General features: G+C 40.0%; 2 long non-coding RNA genes across 3 annotated transcripts in view; one reads left to right on the top strand and one right to left on the bottom strand.

Moving 5' to 3' along the window:
- Positions 1-18547, top strand: part of LOC144283657 (uncharacterized) — a 130321-nt gene that overhangs the window by 59780 nt on the left and 51994 nt on the right. The gene's annotated exons all lie outside the window — the stretch shown is intronic.
- LOC144283655 (uncharacterized) lies at positions 1647-6716 on the bottom strand. Its single transcript, XR_013352225.1, has 2 exons — positions 6255-6716; positions 1647-2053 (listed from the first exon to the last, which is right to left on the bottom strand). It is a non-coding gene; the product is annotated as an uncharacterized LOC144283655 (long non-coding RNA).

The raw sequence follows: 18547 nt of genomic DNA, 5'->3' as shown, positions 1-18547 counted from the left end.
TACGGATGAATGTGCATGGCTTATGGAATTAGACTCTACTCATGCACATTCCTGATGGCTACTAGGTGTTCAGTGCTGGGCAGAGGACAAAGAGGAGAGGAATGATGCATGATCTTTGTCTTCAAAGAGATGCTCATGTAGTTGGGGAGACAAGACTAAAAGACTTTCAACAATAGCATATTCATAGGAGTCTAAGTGATCCAGTATTATATTGTCTAACCTAGACTGTGTCAGCTTGGGGGCTATTGCTTTCATTATCTGGTTTTATTCTACTTCAGACTGTTCTTGGCATTAAATAGAATCATAGAATGTTAGGGTGAATGGCATTTAAATATCTCTGATATCTGTTGCACAACTCCTCTTCTTCTTCTCCTTTTTTTTTTTTTTTTTAATGAGACCGATGGCAGGATAAGGGCCTTGCCCAAAATCACATGGTTACGCAGTTGGTGGCAATGTTCACTCATTTCCCTAGGATTTTGGTTCCAAAGTATGTTAGAGCCCTAGGCTCATGCCAGGAGTTGCTTTGTTTCTAAATAAGGGCTTTGTTTCATTGTAATAGAGACACTATTGCATAGGGGGTCTGAGACAGAGGCAACTTATACTGAACTCTACTCCTCAACAAATATGGTCAAGTAGGTTTCCATGGTGTGTATACTTTCTCTTTTAAATTTTTTTTAATTTAAATTTTATTTTATTTTTATTTTTAAAATAAAAAACAGCCCCTTAGGATTATGCTCATAATCTGCACAGTGTAAGAAATGTTGGAATCTCCTAATGTCATCCGAGATTTAACAGCTAACATTTCCTGAGCTCAAAGGCACAGACCTCTGCTCATTCCATGCACTTAACTGTCATAACCATCCTCTGAAGCAGATCTGGAGGCTTAGAGAGTTTAAGGAACTTGTTTAAGTTCTCAGATATAGCATGTGTTGGGGTTACGCTCTAAACCCAAGTCAGGCTTCCGAGCCTATGCCTTTAACTGCAGTTCCATACTATTTGTGTGTTTGTGCTTTTATAAGATTTCATTTATTTATTTGAGCTACAGCACGAGCAGGGGGGAGGGGAGAGGGAGAAGGAGAAGCAGATTCGCTGCTGAACAGGGAGCCTGACTCGGGGCTGGATCCCAGGACCCCTGAGATCATGATCTGAGCTGAAGGCAGATGCTTAACTGACTGAGCCACCCAGGTGCCCAGGATTCATGTATTTTAAATACCAGACTCCTAGAAGTTGGCATGATGGGAGTCCACTGTACTTCTGAGTTGTTGAAACATTCCAACATCCATCCAAAATCTTGACTATGCACTCTCTAGCTAGACTGTGTCTACTGGGTCCCTCTTCAACATTCACATCTTCTCAAGAAGGGAGATAGCAATGCTTGGTTTATCATGGGGCACTGGTGAGCCAGTTGGCAATTTAAACATAGGAGTCATGACCCTCCAGCTCTTACATTTCCTATGACTATTCCTTCCTCCTCCCCCTCCTCCTCCTTCTCCTCCACCTCTTACATTTGCTATGACTATTCCTTCCTTCCTTTTCTTCCTCTTCCTCCCCCTCCTCTTCCCCTCTTCCCTTCTTCTTCTCCTCCTCCTCCTCCTCTTCCCCTCCTCCTCCTTCCCCTCCTCCCCCTCCCCTCCTCCTCCTACTACTCTTTTTCTTCTTCTTCTTCTTCTTCTTCTTCTTCTTCTTCTTCTTCTTCCTTTCTTCTTCTTCTTTTCTCCTCCTCCTTCTTCTCCTTCTCCTCCTCCTTCTTCTTTTTCTTCTTCTTCTTCTTCTTCTTCTTCTTCTTCTTCTTCTTCTTCTTCTTCTTCCTTTCTTCTTCTTCTTTTCTCCTCCTCCTCCTCCTCCTCCTCCTTCTTCTTCTTCTTCTTCTTCTTCTTCTTCTTCTTCTTCTTCTTCTTCTTCTTTCTTCTTCTTCTTCTTCTTCTTCTTCTTCTTCTTCTTCTTCTTCTTCTTCTCTTTCTCCTCCTCCTCCTCCTCCTCCTCCTCCTCCTCCTCCTCCTCCTTTTTTTCCTCTTCCTTCTCCTTTTTCTTCCAGTTGGGTTTAGTGAAAAATCTGGAAAGATTTATTGATTTGAAAATGTTACAACAATTAGCAAATTTGTGTTACCTTATAAAACTGGCAATTTGGTGAATAGCTGATTATTTTAAGTGTTTCTCCTTTTCCTCGGCCTCTTGAAAACATTTTTTTAAAGTAACATAAGAATGGAGAAAAAGGAAGTGACCCCCATGGCTTCAGTGTAACTCACTCCTGGTCTTTCTAGAGGAGCCTCCTGCTCTGCAGAGAATTGGAGTCTAGGACATCTAACCCATCCAGAGTTTGGGTGGGTGGGTGGACTTTCAGATTTGATTAGGGCCTTGGAATTCAGCTTAGCAAATGAACTTAAAAAGTTGAGGCAAAATAGAGAGAGGACCCCTGACTCTTAGAGTGGGATAGTGGCCTTTCTGAGCAGGAAGTGTTCTGATGTGCTGACAATGAGGAAACAGACCATGTTTTTGTTTATTTTCTCATAAAGTGCTGATGAACAAATGAGGGAGTTGCATTAAGGGGCTCCAAAGGCAAGCTGTGAAAAGAGATTGGGGTTTATCAGCCTTTTGGCCTGGTTTCCTCTGGAAAGAATGCTTATGACATGGCCCGGCTCTGCGAATCTGTGTGTCACCCCCACCCCCACCACTGTCATGCCCTCCTTCCCTCACATCCCTTGATAACTTTGATTGCTTCAAACTGATGTCAGCCCTTTTTGGCAGATGGGGAGATGGTAGGCCGTAAGGATTCCTTAAATAAAAGAAGCAAATGCATGAAAGATAAAGCCAATTTCCATACACTAAATAACCCTCTTTTTTTTTTGTTTTGTTTTGTGTGGTGTGTGTGTATGTGTGTGTGTATGTGTGGTGATGTGAGATAGTTCTGAATTTGATTTCTGGACTCCTTTAAAGAGGTTCCTAGGAAATTGGCTAGAGGTAGTAGGAGAGGGGTTTTGTTGGAAGGAACATTTATGTTATTTTGGATCTAAGGTCTTACCTGATACAAAAAATGGAGAGAAGCCAGGAATATGAGGAAAACATTGCCTTTAGCTAGCTATAGAATGAATCTGTCGCTTTGGAAGATAAAAATTGTTAAGCAGCATACCTTAAAAAAATATGAGCTATGGTCTGTTGTAGAGCAAGACATGGAATAAAGAAAGAAAAGATCAAATAAATTTTATAAAGTTAAATAATCCAGAAGCTTGCTTTCCTGCTAAACTCTGTGTGTACAAGTTTTATGAAGAGTGATTCTGGAACACTTCTGACTTTATAAATAAATTTTATAAAGTTAAATAATCCAGAAGCTTGCTTTCCTGCTAAACTCTGTGTGTACAAGTTTTATGAAGAGTGATTCTGGAACAGTCATTATCATTGCTCCTTAGTTGCAGTTTTATCAGCTTCAGAGGTCGCTCTACCTTCCCCTGGGGGGGAGAGTAGAAGTCTGTTTCCCCTGAGTGAGAGTTGACATTGTAGGAGGACGGTAATGTCTGGTAAAATAACTCACTAAAAATCAAGTTTGACCAGTGTGCTTCTGAGTCGAGGGATTTAAAATGTTTCACAGATGATAGCAATTTTAACCACTGTGGCCTAGAGTAATTCCAAGGAATAAAAAACAGCAATAAACGTTTCAGAGTGGATCTGACCCAATAGTGAAGGTTTCCTCAGGTAGTTTTTTTTTTTTTTTAAATTTCTTGCAATGCATGAATATACAATGAAAGTAATCATAGGGTTTTGGAAGTGATTGGATTATATAGTGGAAAGAGATGAAATATTTGATGTGAAAGTCAGTGTTCTCAGAAATAAAGACTAGCATGAACTTTGCTCTTTTTTTTTTTGCTGTATATTTTAATAAGACATGTGGATCAAGTATCTGACAGCTGAAGCGTTTACTACAGGATGCAGGAGGTTAATGTGGTCTAGTGGAGTCTTCAGCTTGGGACTCACTAAAGATGAAGAACGATGCAAGTTCATGGAACCAGTCAACGATATTGATAGAGAGCTATTTCGTTCCTCTCAGAGAGACAAGCTGATGGATTGTCACCATAGGGTAGTGAGTATATGATAGGGGCAGGTGTTCAAGTCACTAAACTTCCATGAGCCTCAGTATCCTTCCAAGAGGGTGGAAGGAGGCGATGACTATGGGCTCTGGAGCCAGATGCCGGAGCTGAGTCCCAGTTTTGTGAGTGACTAGCAGCCAGCCCTTCAGCCCTGTTACTCCCTTCTCTGTGCCTCAGTATCCTTATCTGTAAAAGAAGATGTCACATGAACCTCCTAGGGTTGTGAGGTTTAAATGAGTTAACACTTGTAAGGTGCTTAGAATGATGCCTGGGACAGTGTAGACACCTAATAAATGCTTGCTACCATTACTGATAAATGTCACATGTATCTGAATTCTCTAGAATCTTTCTTGTTTCTAGTTTTCTACCTAGAGCGTGCATGGCAATGGCAATTTTTAAAACTACCATTAAAATTTCTTCTACCTAGAGAGTGATGAAATGGCAATTTTTAAAACTACCATTAAAATTTATTCTACCTAGAGAGTGATGAAATGGCAATTTTTAAAACTAAAAGTTGCAGCACTTCCTGGATGTAAGGTACAATTGAAGCAAAAGGCTGAGTTTATTATGAGATGCCATTGTTTTACTTTGAAGAGCTCTTGTAATACCAGGGGTCTAGACATCCTAGCACTTTAATGTGACCTACCAAAACAAAAATAATAACACGCATGTCTTATAAAAATACTACACAGGAAGACTTCAGATCAAAGATACTATTTAAATATGAAACATTATTATTTTTATTTTGCTATTACTCAGACTTTCCTACATAAAAAGAAAAAAAATATGATTTTAGTGAAAAATGCCCCCGCTTTTGTTTTGATACGTGCTAACTATAGAAATAAAGGAGTTGGATCAGCATAATCAAAACCAAAATTACAATGCCGTATTGTCAATATTATGAATTTGTTTGGAAATTTTCAACCTCAGCATCTTCAGAGCTCTTTCCACCTCACATTGCTGACAAAGATTCACTAAAATTCATGACGCTGCGTATCATAACATTTTGACTTTATACGTTTGAATTAAAATTGTTTTAATTTTGATTAATAGCTGAAAACACTGTTAGAGATCACCTAGACCACATTCCTCACTTCACAGAAGGATACTGAGGCCCAGAGAGAAACAGCACTTCACTCAGCCGGGTGATGGTGCAGCCCAGACTAGAACTAGGGCAGGCCTCCTGATGCCTGGTCCCAGCCCTCCAGTCACTTTTCTTCTACCTTCTAGAAAGTATCTGTGACAACATCCTTGCCTCCCTCATTCCTTTCCCCAACACTGTTGTCATGCTCAACTTTCATTTGCAGTCTGGAATCCTCAGTCAGAAGCTTCTCTGAGCTTCAGCTTCCTCATCGGTAAGACAGGATTATAGAGCCTAGTTTGCAGAGTTGTAGGTCTGACTGAAAAACATTTGGGAAGTGCCTGGCATAGGATGAACTCCCAATAAATATTGTTGTTGAAGATACCATGGTCCTTAAAACACATTTTTTTTTGCGGGGGGGAATTTATATCTTGGGACTGGCAAGAAATTGTTTAAAAATATGTTTTTTTGGGGGCTGAACTTGCTGCTGAACAAGGCTGTCTCATTCAGAATTGCTTTTGGTTTATAGACTAATCGTGCTGAATGGTAGCTGACGATAGAAAGCACATTTGAATATAACCACTCATTCCTTCCTCCAGAGGTAGGAAGCATTTCTGAAAACGGAGGAGGCGTAATAATATAACCACCCTTCACTGGGGGCTTACTATGGGAGAGGCACTTGCTAAGCTCTTCACAGAGGTTTTTCCTCCTGAATCTCAGTTGCTTTGAGAGGCAAGTCCCCATTCTATCTAGGAAAAGCTGAGGCTTAGAGGTTAGTAACCTGTACAAGGTCAATGACAGAGTGAAGACCCAACATGGACATTCTGATTGCAAAGCCCCAACTTTAACCCCATATAACCCAAGTCCCTATCCCCAGGCTGTCATTGAACAAATTCCTCAAATAACTGCTCAAATAACCACTCAGTTTTCTTCTTTGCTGATGTAGGTACAGTTGATTCTCATCACCTGGGAGATTTTCTCTCTCCTGGTGCCAGAGCAAAGGCACCCATGGCTGTTGTTTCAGCTTCCTGGCAGCACAGTAACAAATCACTACAAACTGGGTGGCTTGAAATCATAGAAATTTATTCACTTACAGTTCTGGAGGCTAGAAGTGTGAAATCAAGGTGTTGGCAGGACTGCAGTCCCTCTGAAGGCTCTAGGAAAGAATCTTTTCTTGCTTCTTCTAGCTTCCGATGATTCCCAACAGTCCTTCACTTTCCTTGCTTTGTAGCTACATCATTCTGATCCTTTCTTCCATCTTCACGTGGCTTCCTTCCCTGTGCATCTGTGTCTGTGTCTGAATCTCTTCTCTTTTCTCTTATAAAGACACCAGTCATTGGATTGAGAACCCATCCTGATCCAGTATGACCTCATCTTGAGTAATTATATCGGCAAAGACTCTATTTCCAAATAGGGTCACATTCTAAAGTTCTGGATGCACACAAATTTTGGGGGGACATTATTCAATCCTCTACAGCTGTTTTCCCTCGGAAGCATATGACTTAGGTGGAAATCCACCCCCCAGAAATGATGTATTTTTACCTTCTCTAGGGCCCTGTGGCTAGACATAGGCAAAACATAAAGTATTTTTCATTTTAGATCCCTATTATTTCTATGAGCAGGTATTTTCTGTTGCAAATCACAACAGTACATAGTTAGTCTGGAATCCATTCCATAAGCCTTTTGAAATTTTAATGAGCTGCAAGCAAAATCTAATTTTTCAGAAGAAATAATGCAGTGGCTCCTTCTGGCGCAGGCTCAGAGGGCTCATGGCCATGAACCCTTCAAAGAGTCCACCCTGAGAAATGTTCCAAGGCTCATGTCTCCTGCAAGTCTCCTTCCTTCAGAGCCCTGGGCCTTGGAGAGTGGGGCCATTTGTCAGGAAGCCATTTATCTGTCTTCATTGCTGGTGGGAGTGAAAAGTGACAAAACAGTGTTATCAGAGGCTGTGTTCACAGTTGTGATAGGCGTCAAGGAGACCCCAACTGGTCCTACATTTATTTACTAGAGCTGCCAATAAGATTTGTGCCCACACAAACATATACAAGTATGCATCACATTTATGTTGCAATCCTGGGTGAATTGTGAAGAAAAATTGGCACATTCTTAAGCTGACTTTTTGAGCCCCCTTTCATGTTTAAAGCAAATCATTTATTTGTTGATTATAGCTTTGTGTCTGGACTCCAGCCCCGCTGGTCTTTTTTCCATCTCTGGAAGATGCCAAGCTCATTCCTGCCCCAGGGACTTTATATCTGTTTCTTTCTCTCCTTCAAAACCCTTTTCCTCAAATCTTCCTGATGCCAGTTTCTCATATCTCTCCTCAAGAGGTCTTGTCGCTCACATGTCTCCTCATATCATATCTTTCCTTGTCACCCATATCTCTCCTCAAGAGGTCTTCCCTGACTACCCTAGAATCTGTCTATACCACCCTGCTTTATTTTCGTTATAGCACAAGCCTAACTTGACTTGTAGTTATAATTATTTTGTCTAGTTGCTTATATTTCTGTCCTTTCCACCCTCTATTACAAACTCCATGAAATCAGAGACTTTGTTTTGTTCCCTGATATATCTCCAGCATCTAGAGTAGTACCTGGCTTATAAGAAGTGCTCAATTAGTATATGTCACTGAGTTCCTGACCCATCCTATATTTAATCTTTACCTTAGACTAAATGGACTCCAGAAGCTCTATTCAAGAGAATTCAGTTTCCAGTCTCTCTTCTCAGACAAGCAAGGGTCAGGCCACTGAACAAAGACTCCCAGTCTAGCTGGAATGATTCTGGCTTGGTATGGGGAAGGGTAGAAAGGACTGGCCACAGGCTGTAGAGCTTATTTTTGCAGGTCCAAAGTGGAGTGAAGCAAGCCAGGCAACCCAGTTATCAACCTAAAGGGAATAGGCAAAGAGGGGAAATCCAGATTCAAGGAAACAGGAAGGAACCAGGGAAACCAGACCAAAACAATGGGGTTCAAAGTAAAGAATGGGAGGTGGAACCTGAAGGAAGTCCCTGAGCTGTGGAATCGTAGACACAGCTGCTTATAGGGTCTTTGACCAAGTGCACAGGTGGAAAGGAAGTTATTAAAGGCAGTGACTTATACTCATTCACTCAGCATCAAGTCAGACTTACTATTGGACCAGTTCTAATCTTGCACCTGAATCCAAATTACTAGACCTCGATCTTTTCCCCCCAAACTCAGCACCCTCCATATGTACCCAAGCCCTAGAACCGAACATGAATCTCATTCCCAGTTATGGAGAGACAGGTGAGCAGAAGGTAGAACTACTTATAAAATGACAGATGTTCTACTCTGAATATATTTGGCAAGCCTGATTTCTTAGTATTAAGTGTGAGCTTTGAAATGCTAAAATACTTATGGAAAATAATTAATAAAGGAAGCACTTACTTGAAGTGAGCCTTAGGGATAAATGGGGGACGTATGTTGCTAATTAGCCAGCTATTCCTATGGATAGAGACTGTTTAATCTTTAGCCAGAGCAAAAATGAGGTGTTTATGAGCTGATCTATTAAAGTTTCAAGTGTACTTCATTCACAGTGTAATCTTAAAAGTCTGAAAAATTATTGTTGGCTGGAGTTATATGGGATAGAGTCCTCAAGTTGCAGCAGAAATGCTGGAAGGGAAGAGGTAAGTCAGAGTTCCTGGCCTAGCTGCTGTGTAGTGGCAAGACGTTGGATGCCCTCACATTGGCTGCCAAATAAGCCGATTTCTAACATCATTGATTCTCTGTTCACCCATAATATGTATGAGATCATATATGTATGTGGCAAAACATACATATAAGTAAGTATGTCTTCAAAATATATCTACAATTAGATTGATGTGAGTCTAAAAGTAAATTTTCCTGGTGATGTTCACATTCTCTGTGTACATTATTAAATACAGTGTCAAATGAAGCTTGTTTTTGGGGGGATTAGGTTTCATACTTTGAAGACAGGACTCCAACTTATCCATCAGGCTTCTGTGCTTCTGCCATAAGTCTATAGTGGACATCTCTGTTGTTTTACTGCCTCAGCCTCCATTTCTTGTTCTTTTGGTAGCAGCCTTGTGATTTTGCTTGGAGGAAATGTCTTAGTTTCTGTTCAGCAGAGGCCATGTGACCTAGGAATGGCCCCTTATGGCATTAGATTCCTCAGTCCGTGGTGGTGAGTAGTTCAGGGATGGGCTCATAGTCTTGTCAAAACCAATTGAACTTTATTCTTTGTTTCCTTTTTTTTTTCTTTTGAACTATTGGAAAGACAGTATCTGTATTTCTGCATTGTGTTGTTGAGCACTTTGGATATAAGTCTGGATTTGTTGACAGCCATCTTTACACTATCAGGAAAGCCTGGCTAATAATGAGCAATCACAAAGAAAAGTAGGCTGCAATTTCATGAGATATCAAGTTCTGAAGATTCCAAATAATATAATTATACATGAGCTTCAGTTTTGTGACCTGCTGGATTTTCTTTTCTGCCAAAGCCAATTTGAACTGTAAGTTGTTAGTTGCAACCGAAGGAGTCTTGCTACAAAGGTACTTACCTTCCCCGCTTTAAATGAGGAATAAAAATGAAATCCTCTAGATCACAAATCTCATGAGAACAGGGATGTTGCCCACTTTCCTATCACCTAGATCTACTGGCCCATAGTAGGTGCTCAATAAATATTTGTGACAATAATTATAGTGCCGAGGCTCATTAACCAGTTCTGTTTTAAAAATATCTGTTTTTCTTATTATGGTAGTAGATGTTTGTTATAGTAATTTTACAAAAAAGGTTTAAAAAGTTATAGATATTTTACAAAAAAAGATTTTAAAAATATAAACTTTACAAAAAAGATTAAAAAACTACAAAAAAGATTACCTTACCCTTCAGAGATAAGCATCGTTAACTGTAGCATATAGTATAGTTTTTCAATCCTATATCATATATTTTTCAAGAATGGTGTTGTATTTTGGGGCCCCTGGGTGACTCAGTTGGTTCAGCATCAGATTCTTGATTTCAGCTCAGGTCACGATCTCAGGGTGGTGGGATCGAGCCCCGAGTCAGGCTCCGTGCTCAAGGAGGAGTCTGCTTGTCTCTCTCTCTCTGCCCCACCCCCTGCTTGCACTCACCCTCTCTCTCCAAAATAAATAAACAAATAAATAAAATCTTTAAAATAAGGCATTATATTTCATATATTGTTTTGCTCATATATGGTTCTTCCAGTTAATATATAATGAGCCAATTTCCAAGTTACTACATCATGTTTTACAGTATACTTTTAAATGGCTACATAGTATTTTGCTTTATGGATGCAACTAAACTTACTTAAGACATCCCTAATTATGGACTTCTGGGTTATTTCCAATTTTCAGTAATAAACTCAATATTCACAAATATCAACAATCAGTTCCTTAGCACCATTTTTAGAAATGGAATTATTGAGCCAAAGAGCATGAGCAAGTTTAAGACTCTTGTTTCTTATTACCAAATGATTTCTGCACTCTCCTGAACCTGAGTATTAAAAGGTTTTAACAATATTTGAAAAACTGATAGGTAAGAAATATTATCTATCTGTTTTTTTTCTTTGTAGTTAGTGAGGTTTCAGTTTTTTAAAAAATATTATAGCCCATTGATATTTCTCCTTCCATGAATTTTAGAACAGTTCTTTATGTCATGATCTGTTTCTTAATATATTTATCATATTTTATATTTGAAGATGCTGCTCCAGGCCTGTGGCTTCCAGAACAACTGTTTTCCTGACAGCAGTGGGTACTTGGCCTTTCCATTAATAGCCATGTCAACCTTTCAGAAGACCAATCACTGTGGACTTGGCCTTTTAGTGCCATGAACTGCAAAAACATTTTAAGTCTCACTGTCATATTTATTTCAGATGCTCATTCTGACAGTTCTGCTTGATTTAATCACCACTTAAGGCTTCTTTGCTTATTGCAGACCATCATTGTCAGTAGTGGCATCATCAGATGTTTCTGTTCCACTGTTTCAAATCATCATTCCCTTTCACCAGATTATTGCAATAGTTTCCCAAGTGGCTTTTCTTTCTCGCTCTCTTGCCTGGTCACATCTATCCCCTGCCTTCTCACCTGGGAAATAAACAGTTGAGCAATCAAAAAAAATCAGAGCTTGGATCACATTACTGCCCATAAACCTTCAATGACCCCAGAGTGTTTACTGAGTACAGATTCAGCTTTGCATTCAAGGCCTTCACGACTTGGTCCCAGCTCACCCTTCCATTCCACTGTTGCCTTACTCTGAATCTTACCCCTCAATCAAGCCGAACTCCCTCTGTGTCTTTATTCACATTGCTCTCTTCTCCTTGAATGCTCTTCACTCTCATCTCTGCTTGTCGACATCCTTGAAGACATAGTCCTTTTGCCCTCCTTCTCCCCCCCATGAGGTCATCTCCACTCCCTTAGCCAGGAAGGTCTCTCCCTCTTCTTGCATCAAACACATAGTACACATAAATCTTAGAGAACTAGCCTCCCCCTATTGCCTCCTATGGTTATTTTTATACATGACTTGTCTTCCTTAATTAGAGGGAGAACACTCATCTAAAGATATAACTATAGCTCTGAAAGGTTCTGGAGGAAAATCAGTCAAAACATTTAAGAGGCTTATGTTTTTCTCCCCCTTACATTGTGGGTCTGGTCCCTGGCATTTCCTGCGCTTCTATGTCAGCATCTATCTTAACCTAGTAACTCAATTGTTTCTATAGCTCTAATGTCCCTGATTTTAATCCTGAATTTTGCGTGGGGGCTTCTGAAATGTACTTCAGGATCCCACTTTGTTTTTCTTCTGTGTTTAGGAGGAAGAGAGGCAGGGGGTCGGTAAGCACAACCTGGAGAGCTTCCCCAAACAGGCAGCCAGATACTTTGATCATTAGTTCTGTTACTCGTCTTCCTCTCTGCTGCCTCATGAGAATCTATTTTCCAGGCCTGTTTTGAAGAAGCAGAAATGGTCACTCCTTCATAATCAGGGAGCCATGAAGCTGTTCAATAAGGTGTTCATTTCTTGTTAATTCAATTACATGCATATAGTCAAAATTCTGCAATCTAGAACAAAAGTTACCCTTTCCCTTTTACACTCAGATTGGTTAACTGGGAGAGGGGCTAAGCTTTTTATCCATGGTGCCATAGGGATAATAAGAATGCCCTGCCTATACACATCTTAATATGGTCATGATTTCACTTGGCATTGTCTTGTTGGAAATCCTCTCTTATGTCACACCAATTTTAAGATTGCTAAAATAAATACTGCTGAAAGCATTCACAATATGTTGGCATGATAAGGGAGATAAAGGTGTTCCATTTCTCTAGCTTTCCTTTCAACCCCCTTTTTGCTCACCAACACTCACTCACATCACAGAGGTATGTGGTAAGTAGTTAAGTTCTAGAAATTAGAACTTAATTTCCTTCTGGTTTTAAGTACATTTGGTTCTGGGATGCCTGGATGGCTCAGTGGTTGAGCATCTGCCTTCGGCTCCGGGCATGATCCTGGGGTCCTGGGATCGAGTCCCACATAGAGATCCATGCATGGAGCCTGCTTCTCCCTCTGCCTGTGTCTCTGCTTCTTTCTGTGTGTCTCTCATGAATAAATAAGTAAAATCTTTAAAAAAATACATTTGATTCTAGCACCAGAGAACTTGGCTTAAGCTAGGATCCGAGTTCTTGGCTTGTCAGGAGTCACCAGGGATCACAGGAGTGTGCTTAGGAGCCAGGTACAGGAGTCAACTTCAAGTGGAACTTTCCCCAGCCCATAAGGCCTGACAAAAGAATCTCCATTAGCCTCTACCATCTGCCCTCTGCCCACTCTGGTTTCCTTCCATGCTTTCTGTCATCTTCCTGATTCCTTCATTTCTGTCCAGTATTTCTCCTGGCTATGCTGCTGCTGCATTGGCACCTAGCACTGGGATCCTGACCTGTTGTGGAAAACCCTAAGTCTTAAACACAGAAGCTCTTAGTCTGAGAGGCACTGCTGATTGGGCTTCGGGTCCCGGCAGGGGCTGGGCACCTCCCATCTGCTGGGCATTGAGCAAACTGGGCCAAGGGCAACCACAGTGCAAGGCTAGAAGCAAAAAAGGAGAAATATTTAATGGGCCCAACCATCAGGATGAACCATCATCTTCACGAGGAGATACCTTTCCCTTATTTTGAGCAAAATGTATGTTTTCAGTTAAGTGCATCTCTTTGCACCCTTAGTTCTAAAGGGACTGAGCCAAGTGTTCCAATTCATAAACTTCAGCTGTCTCATTCCATTGATTAAGAAACTGCTGATGGTTCACTGACTATACTATGTCATGTACTTACTCATTCATTCATTTTTTTCATTCCTTCATTCTTTACTTATTAGTCTCCTACTTTGTGCAGGACCCTGGGCTCACCACTGTGCAGAAACAAATATGAATAATAAATTTATGGGACCTGCTTTCAGAGAGCTTCTGGACTAGCCACAAAGATACCATTATAACACCAACCATTACAGAAACATAAAGAATATAAGTGTTTATTAGTGGGAACACAGAAAAAGAATAATTAGTTTCATCGGGAATCTCTGAGGTGGTATTATAGAAGGGTGAAACTTAATTTGTGTCTTGAAGGATGAGTTGGATTTGGTAGATGAAGAATGGGAAGTAGGGCCATCTAGGGTGAAGAAATTGGATGAACCCAATAGCAAGGCCCGAAAACGCATGGCGTATTCAGCAAATGGTCAGTTGAGCTTGGAATGAAGGTTGTATGGGTAGATTTAAGGTGTTGAGATAAAAGGGGTAAGCTGTTGTTGGACTTTGGAAGGTCCTGGATGTTCATTCTATAGGCAAGAGAGAGCCATTAAGGATTTCTGAGGGGGTGTGTGTGGGTGTGTGTGTGTGTGTGTGGGGTGAACCGAACAAAGCTGTGTTTTGCAAACATCCTTCTGGCAGCAGTGAAAAGGATGAGTTGATGAGAAGAAGTTGTGGACAGGGAGGCCAGGTAAGAAGCTTATCCAAACAAAAGATAAGGGCAGTCTAAACTAGAACATAAAAGTGACTCAAGGCTATTTTATAGACCTAAGCTACTGATTCTTCGCTTTGGTTTAAATAGGGTTGCTTTCCAGAAATGCTTGAAGAATGAGGGTGATAATTTAATTTTTTTTTCAAAGACAGACTTAGAGAGGGCATTTCTAAATTCTATGTTAAAGCTGTTAGTATTGGTGAAACATTTAGGTTTGAAGGCCTACCAGAGGGATACATGTAAGGAAAAAGACTTAGCAAGACACAATTCATTTTGAAGAATCAGAGACTCAGTATCACCGTAAAATAACCAAGGATACCAAGCACTACATAAGATAAGGGGTTTACATAATTAAATGCTCTGGTAGGGTTGCTTTCCTCTCTCCATTTCTTGCAAGAGGAGTTCTATTAACTTTAATAATCCTGATGGCATCAGCAACTCATGGCAGAAAGCCAAAGGCAGGAGTGGAGGTTGAATATTTTCAGGGGTGCTTGATTGGAGGGTGAGTATTTGCCTTATCCAAGGGTTTCAGCCTTTGTTCGTTGTTATAAGAAAAATTGGACGTGAACATTCTTTGGTGATGTATCACCTCTTCGGTGAAATTCAGCTAGCTTTTGTGACATATCCATTATGTACGATCGTTGTTCTAAGAGGACAGCGATGAATAAGAAATGATCTCTGTCTTTACCTGTGAGTGGGAGAGCAGAGGTACTTACTCCCACAACTGGACTTGATTAGAAACCTTCTCACTGACATACTAATGATGAGATAAAGACCAGGAATGAGACTCAAATGCAATAATGGGAATTAGTTAGTTCTGTGTCCTCTTTTTCCTTATGTTGTCAGAGACTTGGCTGAATTTTTGTTCTAATCATTCTGTAAAGTTTATTCAGTCACTGTTGATGGTCCTCATCTGAAATATAGGAGTTATGATCACAGGTGTGCCAGGGACCCAGCTCAGGGCCCCCAATACCCTATGCATTAATTTTTCCCCCCTCCTTTCCCTGTTGGATCCGATTCCTCAGCATCAGAACTTCACCTCTTTCTTTTTCTTTATTTTCTTTTTCTTTTATTACTTCACCTCTTTCTTTTTGAATATTTAAAAAAGATTTTATTTATTTATTCATGAGAGACACAGAGAGAGAGAGAGGCAGAGACAGGTAGAGGGAGAAGCAGGCTCCTCGCAAGGAGCCCGAGTGGGACTCGATCCTGGAACTTGGGATCATGCCCTGGGCCAAAGGCAGATGCTCAACCCCTGAGCCACCCAGGTGTCCCTCTTTTATGAATTTATTGTTTCTTCAGAGGCTCCCTGGTGGTTTCTTGTTTCCCTTTTTCCTCACTTGGCCTCTTTCTCTCCACCTTCCTCCCCTCCCAATGGTTTTTCTTTTCCCCTCCTACCTTCCTGGACTTGCTATTTGTCCTTTTTCTGCTTCTTGATCCTAAATGTCTGTCTCTCTGGATTCTAGTAGGGATTGAAATTTCCATTTTCAGACTCTCTTGTGTTTATTACAGAAACCCTCCTGTTTCTGATTCTAAACTTAAAGATAGATGAACATAATGTTTTGTTAACAAAGAGGTGCCTTTTGCTTTATTAACCTTGTCGTCTCCCATTCTTCATGGGGAGGTGACCCAGAGTAGAAGGTCTGTGAGAGATAAGAACTGCCCTAACAAAGGTTAAAATGGATTAATCTGTGTCTGATTATTGTTTCAGGTAACTGGCCAGGCCCGCTTTGGCCAAGGGACTTCACTCTTCATTTTTTCACTGTGTCCAGAGCCAGCCCTCATAGGCAGCCAGATTTCAGATTGGCTCTTCTGAACAAAGCTGAGCTCTGGAATAAATTTTGGAAGGCAGTCCAATGATGTTGCTTTGCCTCTGCCTTCTGAAAGCACATGTTCCCTGGTTTGGAGAAGTGATTTAAAGTGAGTCCCTGAGGGTGCCTGGATGTCTTGTCAGTTAAGCGTCTGACTCTTGATTTTGGCTCAGGTCATGATCTCAGCATCATGGGATTGAGCCCTGCGTCTGGTTACACACTCAGCATGGTGTCTGGTTCTACACTCAGTGTGGTGTCTGCTTGAGATTCTCTCTCTGTAAAATAAATAAATCTTTTTTTTAAAAAAGTGAATCTCTGGAAATCTATGTCAATCTCCCTTACTGTCTGCAGAGGATAATAACATTCATTTATTATCTCAATACATGTGTCTACTTTGAGCCTGCTCTCTACCAGATTCTGTGCTAGGTGCTTTGTGTCAAGCCATACCTCACAGTATATCTTTATTTTACAGATGAGGAAACTGAGGCTCAGAAAGTAATGATGCCATGAGGAGCAATTCTCTTGAGATTTAGACCCAACTCTGTATGACTTCTATGCCTCCTCCTATTTTCTCAAGTTTTATGATGGACTAGCCTCTATGCCCAGTATGTTCATGCTTAATTTATACAGAAACCATTAGAAACAAAGATTATTAATCCATTTTACAGATGAGGACCCTGGAATAATGGTTTGAATTTATCAGCCCTGAAGGCAGTAGTTTTGAGGAGTGGAGGGTAAGATTACAAAGGCAGATCAGGGGTCAGATTATGGAAGGACTTGAATACTCAATGAAAGAGTATAGACTTTTTCTGAGGGGTGGTTGTGAACCTTTTAGTTTTTGTTTTGATTTTTCAGCTGTATTTCCATAAGAGAAATCATATTCTCTTGACTTCTAAAGCTTAAAGATTATTATAAAAATAAGTATCTGAAAATGTTTTCAATTTTTCACAGGAAATAAATGTTTTAAATTAAAGACATCACTATATTACTTACAAAACATGGGGGATGCCTAGGTGGTTGAGCTTGTTTTGGCTTAGGTCATGATGGCGGGGATGTGAGATTGAGCTCCGTGTCAGACTCCATGCTCAGCTCCCTCCCACCCAATAAATAAAATAAATCTTAAAAAAAAAAAGTGAAAGCATGATCCTTGGAGAATTTATACATAAAATAAATGAGAAGTTGGCTAGATGGATGGATGAAAATTAAAGTCACAGAAAAAACAAGGTATTAGGAAAAATTAAAAGAAGTATTGACCCAATATGAAAGGAAAATAAATTTGCTCCAAAGAAAGGCCTGACATAGAAAGATTTCATTAGAACCAGGGGCAAGGACATCTACTAAGTCAGAGTTGAGAAACGATGGGGAAACCTTGTGATGATTGAGAGTTTACTCCAATCTGAAGACATTCTCATTGATTGGATACCATGGGTTCCAGATATGTGGACGTTTACTTTTGATGAAAAAGTATGACATTTTCTATGAAAAAAAATTGCCATATAATGTAATGGTCTAAACAAGAGGGCATGAAGATATTTAATGTTCTTGAGGAAACTAATCATAAGTACGCACATCCTAGTGTTTCAGAAAAACACTTTATATACAATTTATGTACTACCTACAAGCTATTGTTATTTTCAGCTGATATAGTTTCCTAAGGACATAGGTTCATTTTATTAGTTTGGTCTTAGTTTATATTTAGAGGGGAATGTACATATGTAAAATTAAGAAAATTCTTAATTAGTAAGAAGTGGAAAGTTTTTCATTCTTCAAAAATATGTGTCCTTTTAGCTACCAAATAAATCAGGACAGCTTCAAAAATGCATGATAGGCTATAGGAGACAAGCACATTCATTTGAATAGATTGGCAGAGACAGTACTTAATTTTATCTTATTTTATTTTTTATTTTTTTAAATTTATATTTATTTATGATAGTCACACAGAGACAGAGAGAGAGAGAGGCAGAGACATAGGCAGAGGGAGAAGCAGGCTCCATGCACTGGGAGCCCGACGTGGGATTCGATCCCGGGTCTCCAGGATCGCGCCCTGGGCCAAAGGCAGGCGCTAAACCGCTGCGCCACCCAGGGATCCCCAGTACTTAATTTTAGACTTGCAATCTGCTTAGTATCCACTGATTAGAATTCAAAACTTCCTTTTTCTAATGGTATTTAGAATATTTTGGAAAACAAAGGGTCAGAATCTTATTTTCTTAAATTCATTGCACATAATTAAATATCACATATGCAAATAGTTATTTTTAATTTGACATAACAACTAGGAGACTACATGATCAAGAATGAAAATACCATAAAGGAAGAGTGTAGCACACATAGCTGACTTAGATCTTCATTTCTCCTCTATGTTTATATATGTGAGGTGGAAAGAGGCTCTCAAGCCATTATCCTCAATTAATAAAAGAGTTCCATTATGCATTATTTTCAGTTATCTTTGTATTCCAGGTAGTAGTTTTTACTTTTTGCCTATAATTTCCTGATAACAATATGAGTTTTTGAGTGACGTTTCTTGGATATCTATTGCCTTTTCGTTTTGAAGCTGTTTTCAGGCTAGCTCTGGTATGCGCAAGAATAAAGAACATGT

Source organism: Canis aureus, chromosome 14 (genome assembly GCF_053574225.1).
Source record: "Canis aureus isolate CA01 chromosome 14, VMU_Caureus_v.1.0, whole genome shotgun sequence".
NCBI lineage: Eukaryota > Metazoa > Chordata > Mammalia > Carnivora > Canidae > Canis > Canis aureus.
The sequence above is the reverse complement of the archived record's forward strand: the minus strand, read 5'-3'. Positions and strand labels throughout refer to the sequence as shown.